Genomic DNA, 9973 nt, shown 5'->3' with positions numbered 1-9973 from the left:
AGATGGGTTTATGACTTAGCTTAAGGCTGACCAGGAATAAAGTGACCATTGCAGTTAAAGTGTGTAAGGTGTTAAAGTGCATATGGCAGATGGTAAAGTGCTATATTGGTAAAGTGTGGATGTGGTGATGAATGGCACCTGATCATGAATGTGCTTGAGGAAAGTGCACATTTGCCCTTGACCTGTTTATTTAAAGTGCTGATATGATTGCACATACCCCCTATTACGCAGAATTTGCATATACAGACATGTCTATGCATGTTAAATTACACAGGGATAGTATACATAAGCATATCTATGTATGTAATATTGCACAGAAGATAGATATCATCTTTCTCCACACCACTCTACCACAGGCACATCACACATTAAGGACTCCTGCTTGATAGTGTTACATTAATGTTTTATATCAGCTGTGTCATTAAGCCCAGCCAGAGTGCAGATTTCATTTGACCAGCAAGGTGTTTTGGGGAAATGCTATATTTTGCTAAGAATCAATAATATGTTCATTCATTTAAAAAACTAAGCACAGTTTGAGTAAAATATCACTAGGAGGTCAGATGAAGCCAAAATGGTAAGAAATGAAGAGAGTCAAAAAGAGCCAGCTCTTCTTGCTGAGCTGGGCCAAATGATCCAGATCACTAAAAAGAGCTGCACCAGTAGTGAGCTCCCATCACTACTGAATGGACTACAAAAGTTACTGTTGCTTCATGCAATGATCATTGTGGAGGAATGTCAAGAAACCTCTGACGTGTCAGAGACACCGTTGCTGTCTGTGTGTGAGCTGCTTCACTCACACTTTGAAGAACAGACTACTGTTGACATGCGTGCTCTTCATAGCACTTTACAGCGTTTTTGTTGTTTTCATGAGGACAAAGATTTTTTTTAGAACATAAGTTGTGTGGGCACAATTTTATTGGGAAAGCTCTGATTTAACACATGCCTACAAGTGGACTAGACCTGAAACTTGCTGATAAACACAATCCAACCAGCGGTGACTCCAGTATGCCAGTTATCCTGGTTTATGTAAGGAAACAAAAAGATACACATTCATTTGCAAAATTGTCTGTCAGTGATTTGAAGGCTGACTTTGTTATTAAGCTGGATGTTCTTGGTGTTTATCTTTTTGTTGCAGTAACTCTTTGCGAGGCCATCAACACAATAGTTATCATATAGATGTGAGGGTGGAATGAATTTTGGACGTACTATTCAGATTGGATCTATTTGTCTTAGTATCTAATCTGGTGGATAAAAATGTTGAAGCGCATCATCTCTTCTCATCTGATGTGTCATGTCAGAGGTGTAGTGGCAGGTAAATATTCAGTATCCTTAATAACCAAACAGCCTCTTCAGATTTTCTCTTTATTTCTTCCATAATTGAAATCAAATGAGCTCCAAAGCTCTGAGTACCTGCCAAATGTTTCCAGCTTCTCAAGCCAACCACTGTTTTTTTCTTCTTTTTTGGCTGTTCCTGGTGGACGGAGATGATGCTGTGAACCTGTCAGGCAGGATGCTAAAGGACTGAATGGAGTTGGGGGGAATTCCCCACTGCAGCTGCAAAGGGAGCAGATGTGTGTAGGGTAAGAAAGCTGAGAGGGGTCATTCATCTTCATAAGACCCTCATTCCTTCAGGGTCAGAGCCAGCAGAGGAAGAGGAACGAGAGGAGAGGGAAATAAAAGATGGAGGGAGGTTGCAGAGAGAGGTTTGGGTTATCTGTAAATGCTGCAGAGTGAGATATCTGTGTTAGTCTGCCACTGCTGATGGAAGGTTGCATTGGTTGTCAGGTTGTTGTGCATCCCCATTGGGATGGGAAAATGGATGTGTGCATGTGTAGAATAGGTGGTAACGAAGTGATGGATAAGAAAGGGGAAAAGGAGACAAGTAGTTAGAGTGGGAGGTGCTGCACTTAAGAAAGATAGTGACAGAGGGTTTTTCAGGAGTGAGGAAAAATGTTACATAGCTTTTATTTATTTTAACTTGATTGCCACTGCAGTTGTCTAAGTATGCCCTCAATCTAAGATGGTGTAGCATGCCAATGTTATAATTAGGACTGGCAAAAAACCCAAATTTTAAATTGCAATTAAACTCAGAATTTCTGTAGATTATCACAATTAATCTCCCTCTTGTAGCATTTGAAAAAAAAAATGTAAACTTGTTACTTTTTCTTTTCTCTCTATTCTTTACTAAAAGCCTTACTGGGGGCAGGAAATAAAACCTAACCGTAGCTATAATCTCCAAACACTAGTTGCCTGTAACTTGTTTGTAGCAGGTCAAGTTGTACTATGTCATTTTCACTGTTCATATAAAATCAAATGTATAAATAAATAAAATGAGGAATGTAGAAGAAGGTCAATATTGGATGCTCGTGATCTTTGGGCTGTCAGGAAGCAATGCATTAAAACAGCATGATTCTGTACACTCCAATTCAGCAACCCTTCCGGAATGTATTCTCTGTCAACAAAGTTCAAAATGTCATCCACAAATGTGAGTTAAAGCTGTATCATGCAAAGAAGAATCCATATGTGACCACCCAGCTTGTTATCAGTGCACAGTTCTTAAGCCTGCACCTCTGATGGTATGGAGTTACATCAGTGCCTATGGTGTGGGCAGCTTACACATCTGCAAAGGTGCTATGTATACTGAAAAATATATAGAAGTTTTGGAGCATATGCAATGGAAAACATGACCCCGTTCCTGCTTTTTTGAGATGCCTTGCTTCCATCAAATTCAAAATGAGCTAATATTTTTCATGAAGTGGTAAAATGTCTGTTTCAACATCTGACATGTTCATGTTCTATTATAAATAAATCTGTTTTTGTTTTAGATTTGCAAATAATTGCATTCTGTTTTTATTCACATTTTACACCACTTTTTGGAATTACAGTTGTAGCTCTGTAGTATTATTAGTAATACAAATGGTAATCATAGCTTTAAGGAGGCTGAAGCAAAGGGTTTTTTTAGTGAAGCATGGTGTGATTGTGTATTATTGTCATTCCATGAATTTTTATGTATCAGGGTGTTAAACATTGAGGGCCCGACACATCTGCCCTGAAGGCATCTTGTGTACATCAGCCTTCATAAATGGGAAACTGGAGATCCATGCAGGTGGCCAAAGGGTAATCCCCACCTCCCATATGTGCAAGAAAATTAAGCTTACAAGTCTCCAGGCAGTGCTGCTGCTCAGCTGAAGAAAAGCTTTTTTCCTTCCCTGACAATCGCAGGCTGTGAACCCCGTTGACTGCAGGGAAGGGGGGGGGTCTAATCAGGAGAGCATGGGTGATAGGAGACAAGAGCGTGCTTTGAATGAAACTAGGTTCAAAGTGACTGCGCTGATGCTGTCAAAGAGTGAAGAAAGACAGGAGCGAGATGTGCTAGAGGTTGAAAACAGGGACAGAAAAGGGTAAAGGCTTAGTGAATTCAATAAAAAATGTGGTGAGAGGACAGAAAAACACTGATTAGAAATAGCAAATATTTAAAAGAAGATAGGGAGAATTTTCATCAGCTTCAACACCTACTCAAATTCTGTTCTGAAGTCTAATCATCAGTGAGGGAGGACAAAGGAAGAAGAAAGCTACAAAATATACCAGTTGTGCAGCAGTTATTGGATAATGGGTCAATTATTAAAAAGAGCTTGAGAGCTGATGATGGTTTCTGCATGTTTAAGAGTGTGTGTTGGAACTAAATGTCAAAACTTAACCTAACACAAACGAACAGAAAAGCTTCAGAGCATTTGGTGTGTGATCCACAAGTTTTTTTTGTGTGTCACTACAGTGTTGATGTCACAGCTGAGGTTCTTTGAGCAGTGCATTGGGTGAAATCTTGCCCTGAAGGAGGAAAACTTCCCTCCATGTCATTGTGTTTGGCTCCATCTTGTGGAGATCTGAACAGAGATTGTGTTCTTGAAAACCTGAATCATAGAGCAGGGGTATCCATTTCTGTCTTTTGAACCTTCCACTAGGGGGAGAAATGGATCCAAGAAAGTTGCCTTGGACGGGTTATGTCTGTTTTCTCAAGAAAGCCTGGTCCTGGTCCTGGTCTCTCTTTAGTACGTTTGGGCTGTCGGTTCATTAAGACAGAAATCAAATGTGGATGCCAGATTTAGCACATATTACTTTACACATCATAATGCTTGATGGTAAATGTGGGATGTATGCACAACAGAACACTCTTGCACCAAGCTTTCCAACCCTTCTGTCTCTTTCAGCAATACTCAGGTCTATGTTCTGTTATTTTTAACACCACCGCACACTTTTCTTACCCTTGAAAGAACACGCATTAATGAGGTTCCTATACTCTTGACTTTTCCACCCTATGAACCAGTTTAATCACCCTGTCACCAACACTTGCACTCATCATTCCTCTTTTCTCTTAGGACTTCCACAAGTCTCTGTTTCATGTCCCATTTGGATCATTATATTAGAATTATGTTATATAACATGTGTTTTTGATTTGTATCTTCTTGTAGGTCATTTCTTCATGTGACCTTGAAATCAGTGTCAGCTGAAATACCAGCAGTCTGTTTTTGTCTGATACACCATACGGACGGACTGCTTGGGACCCCATCAGGGAAGACCAGGCCAGGCAGCGGGGCACTCTGCACACTCCTCCCTTTAAAAAAACAAACTCTCTTACCACAAAGCACCTGTCCTCCCCCTTTCCACTTCCACACTTTTCCTCCTCTCCTTCTGTTTCTTTTTTCTTGCTTTCTCACTCCCACCAACCAAATTTTATGCACTATTATTTCCTCTGGACGTTTCCTGTGGTCACTAAACCCACCCTTACTCATGAAGCTGTTTCTCCATTCATGTTTTCCCCCAGTGTGCGCTCTTTAGGAACAGACCGTGTGAGAGAGAATAAAACTAAACATTAACATCACTTTGTTTTGAAGTTCATGTATTAGATCAGTGTATGTTTTTACTGTAGCTTCAAGGTTGTCCATAAGAGACAGTAAACTCATACTAACTCCTGTTGATTCAAAATATAAAAAAGAATGGAGATAACCTTTAAAATATTAACTGGATGATGGAATTTGGGTCAAGTTTTAGAGTGCCTATATGTTAAGACAGTAGCATCCCTCTTATCATCTAACTCTCAGCAACCCAGGGAAGAAGTATCTTTCCTGAAATGTCAAACTACTTTCAATGAGGATCAGAACACTTATTTTTAAACTGAGTGACTTCTAAAACCTTCACGTGGCAAAACTATAACAGTCTTTCTGATTGAATTTGGTACAAATTGGCCCTGACTGTGACTCAGGTTCTGGTTTTAATCTCTGCCTGGAGAAAAGTTATTCACACTTCACAGGGAAAGACTGTAAGGATGTATAACGGTCTGATACCAAATTAAAACAATGCACATGGAAAAAGAAGAACCATAAAAATCTCACGATTGACCCTTCTCCCGTATATAAGACTGCTCTACTTCATCACACAAGACTGGTTTTACATCTCTGCCCCTCTCTGGCTTCGCTGTGGTTCAGCACCAGTGGAGTAATTAAAAACAGAAACAGTCACAGGGCTTTGGAAACACCTTGTGTACCATGACCATAGCAGGATTAAAATAGATGGGCCGTGACTTTGTCTCCGTGGTCACACCATTAGAGCTATGACTGACAGCTTCCTGAGGTGGTTTCCTTTTATAAATTAAGAGTCATGACTCCAGTCTGCAGCCCCTCATGATTTTCAGTTAAAAAATATTCAGACAAAAAGCCGTAAAAATACCAGACCCACCAGATTTTTTATGGCTTATACAGAAATTTGAGGCAAATTAATATCATATTGATTTTAGAGCATAACATGGTGACCAGCCTGGTGAAAGGGGGTTCTTTTCTTTCCCTAAATGTGGACCCTTTCACAGTTTCTCTCCTTAAATGACGTGTGGCTACACCACCTTACTGTACACGCACAAGTTTTTAACACAATCATTAATGGAGCAAGAATCATTTAAGCGCTGCTTTTTACAAGATAAGGGTTTTTATTGTAGTTTTTATTTGCTCTGCGTTATTGACCATTGTTTTTTAAAAGAGAGACACATTTATTTATTTTCTTTAAAAACTGACTTGAATTCTTTCAAACCCTCCAAAACCCTTCTGGGTTGTTGATAACCCAAACGAAAATGTAACTTCAATAGGATTCTGATTTTTAAAAATCTAAATTGTAGGCCCACATTTTGTACATGGAAAGCTTAGAAAGCTCGAAATGTCAGTATTTCATTTGACATAGTCACTGGTGTTTATGTTCAGAAGTGTTGTGTGGAGTTACATCATGGTATTCACAAGTCTGCTAATGGACAGTTGGTTAAAGTCAGTCCAGAAAGCTATATTATATTCATTATTAAAAGCGTATTCAGAGTCATATCTCACTTTGTAAGGACACATGTAAGTAAATATTACCTCAGCTTTAGATTGAAATAATCCTTGATGAGAATCACTCCTGACATTTGAAGCTGGAACTAGACAGATGGAGGTAGCTTAGCATTTGCAATTGGAGCAGGGAGAAACAGCTAGCTCTGCCTAAAGGAAAAAATACGCCTACCAGCACATCAAGCACTTAACAAACAGTCACAACACACAAACAGTGTGTTTCAAATCGCACATTGCTGTTTTGCACTAACAGGGTGTGACAATGATTTAAAGGGGACATAGTTTTACCCTTTTACACCAAGTTTATATTGATCTCAGCTGGCAGATGAGAGGAAGATCAGGAGAGGACAGTGGAACTTTCTTCCAGGCGGGGAGGGCCAACCAAACCAGGGGGCGGGTGCTTAGTCCCCATGTGACATCATGGTTGTAAAATCTGAGAATGGCTTGTTTTAGCACACATTTTCTGAAAGGTGGAGAAAGACAGGGTGGAAGGGAATGGATTTTTTGGTATTTGAGGGGATTGTGGACAGGCCAGAGGCACATATTTTTGTTAGAAAAACCTGCGAAAGTGATTTTTGCATAATATGTCCCCTTGAACTGCTTCTGTTTCTTCTTCTACTTTTTTGACAGCAAGTTACAAATATACGTTAGACGATTGTGATCAAAATTTTGACAGATATTTTCCCTCACTATATTATCATGTAATTTTTATCATTAACATTATTTTCTGAAAGAAAATTGACTTATTTAGCTTTAAATACCTTTTTCTGGATAGAAATCTGCCGCTGTTGCTCATAACAGGTTAGCTTGTGGATGATAACAATAGCTACGCACTAGCTTGCTAATAGTACAATATCCGTTATGTCACTAATATGGTGTCCATCATTCCACACTCAATTCTTTGACAGTTTTGAGTGTGCCAGTACTACATTACATTTTAGTATTACTCTTTGTGTGGACACTCTATGCGCACTTATGCACTCAAAATGATAAGCATTTAGTACAGAAGGTTGCTATTTGGGACACACTGATAGTCTTGTTACTTGGCAATAGCCTTGGCTAAGCTTCTAGCTGCTAACTGCTAGCAGGCCAACTGTACAGACAGGAAAGCCAACTCTTTTCATCTATCAAAGCAATAATGAATAAATGTACTACAAAAGCATTAAAATGTTTCCACTAGAAGTGCTAAATCGAAAAAATCATCATGCAAAGATGTGTGTGGTAGCAAGTTGATGTTTTAAGCAATGTTGTGTTACTGATTTTAAGGCACTTGGCTTCTGAGAGGCAATGTGGTTCTGTAAGGAGGGAAGTCAGCTTGATGAATCACAAAATTTGCCGACCCGCCAGAGGCTGTACAGATTCAGTTTGGGGACAAACAGGAAAGATGAACAGCTGTGGATGTTTACTGTGTCTGTAACTCATATCCATCTGTGTCTCTATTGTTAGCCGTGTATATTTTGTAGCAACTGCATCAGGGCATTGATAAGACTCACCAGAGTGCTATGGGCCACGCAATTGTGCTCTCACACAGAAAATCACGTAGCTTCCAGAGAATCGGAAACTACCACCTAGGCTGCATGTCGTGGCACAGCTGACACGAGGAATAGAAAAGAACAGTGACCATCTGTTGAGCAAGTCATTAAATTATTTTGTGTAGGAGTTGTCTGCACCAAAGGCTTGTTGTAACTTAAAAACTGAACCAGTCATCCCGTTGATACCTTAAAATAACAACAAATCCTCCATCTGACCTTGACTTTGGTTTCACTAATGCACGAGCTGAGAGATCTTCTAGCACCTAACTAGCCCAGCCCATGCCAGAAAATATGTCTGATGTCTGGATTTTGAATTTTGTGTATACATTGGACATAAATAGCTGGAACACAGTTTTGAAACCTATGCCTATCACATTTCTTCCATTAAACCAGGCCTCTATGTCTGGCGCAGGTGTGGCTGAAAGCCTGTGGTTAAAAGGAAGACAGCAATGGAGAAGGAGACAAATCATTACATGAGTTGTCCTTAAAAAAATAATCTCACTAAGTTGAATTCCACAATTATTTTTAAGTGATGATATTCTCATCATTCCCATGTCAGCACCCTGTTAGAAATAACAGCATATAAATACAAGACATAGTCTGTGGAGAGGCAACCATCAAAACTTATCTTTATGAAACTGTGTAAACACTTGTTTCCAGGTTATAAGAACAAACTCTCTCTGAAAACTGCTATTATGTTACTATTTGCGTTACACATTCCTTTTTCATTTTCAGCCCTGGCACCTTCATTGGTGTGGAAAAACAGAGGGAATTCCTTCCCCCTTTTGCTTTTTTTTCCTTGAAGGTGGAGGTCTCATTAATGTAACCATGCTGTCTGGCCCAGCTGAGTATATTTACTTAGTGTTCACAAAGTGCTGGCCACAAAGGCAGGAATGTGCTTAAGTGTGACTTGAAAGTGGCTGTTACATTTTAATTTTTAACCCATCAAATAAATACAGAGCTGCCATATGATTTTTATGAATGGTTGCATTCATTTTAAAACACACCCACCCACCAACAGCTTCTACTGATGTGTGGTTAACAAACAAGTCAATATAAAGAGCTGACTCTTAAATGTGAAGATAGGAGCTGGCTCATTTCCTGGTTTCCCCTTTTTTTCCATTTAGTTCAATTCACCCCAAACAGTGACACGCTTCATCCAGCCCACAAGATGTTTTGGGAGAGTATGGATTGTATTTTTATGGCATTTAAATAAATTAAAAAATAAACACAAAGTGTGTTCTTTAAAAAACATGCATATATATCAATAAGGACAAATTGAGTCTAAAAAACAAACAACACAGTACATTCCCTTGCAGTCAGATACTGTTGTTTGTAAACTTGTTTCAGAAGTTGTAAGTATTCTACAACTTTTGATTTTGGCTCAATCCATCTCAAAGTGTTTTGTGTTTTGTAAATTTTGTAATAAAATGTACATTTTAAATTTTCTTTACTTTACATTTATTTCATGAAATGTAAAAATGTTTGTTAAAACTGTGTCAGACTTTAATTCCGAATCAGATCTTTTATTTTTATTTTTTTTTTTGTATACATTTTTCCGACTGTGTACATTTGTATCAGCCTTTGTAAATTTGTTTCAAGTTTAGTAAGACCTTGTAATTTTGTGTTGAAGTTTTGGTAAATTTGTTTTGTAGACCTCAATTTTTTTCATGATTGTTAAAGTGTTTTTTTAATATACATATAAATTAGTTTCATTAATTATAAAAGTGTTTAGCAAATGTAAATCTGTTACTGAAATGTAACAATGTTTTGGTTAATTAATTTTGTTTTAAGCTTTGTAAAAGTTTTTCAGACTTTGTTATTGTGTATCGCACTTCCAGGCCACTGTAGAAAACAAACTGTGAAATTATATATCCCAATTTCTTCCAAGGGGGGATCAGAAATATCCTATCCTAAATTACCTTTTTTTTAATTTTTATTATGGTTCTAAGTCAAGAGCCGTTTGTGAGTCAAAAGAGTCCTTTTCTTGAGCTGGGCCAAATGATCCCGATCACTTAAAATAACGGAACTTCCCTTCACTAACAGCGTCCCCTGGCTCGTGCCGGCGCACTGATTGGG

This window comes from Cheilinus undulatus, linkage group 4 (assembly GCF_018320785.1).
Source record: "Cheilinus undulatus linkage group 4, ASM1832078v1, whole genome shotgun sequence".
In the NCBI taxonomy this organism is placed as follows: Eukaryota; Metazoa; Chordata; class Actinopteri; order Labriformes; family Labridae; genus Cheilinus; species Cheilinus undulatus.
The sequence above is the reverse complement of the archived record's forward strand: the minus strand, read 5'-3'. Positions refer to the sequence as shown.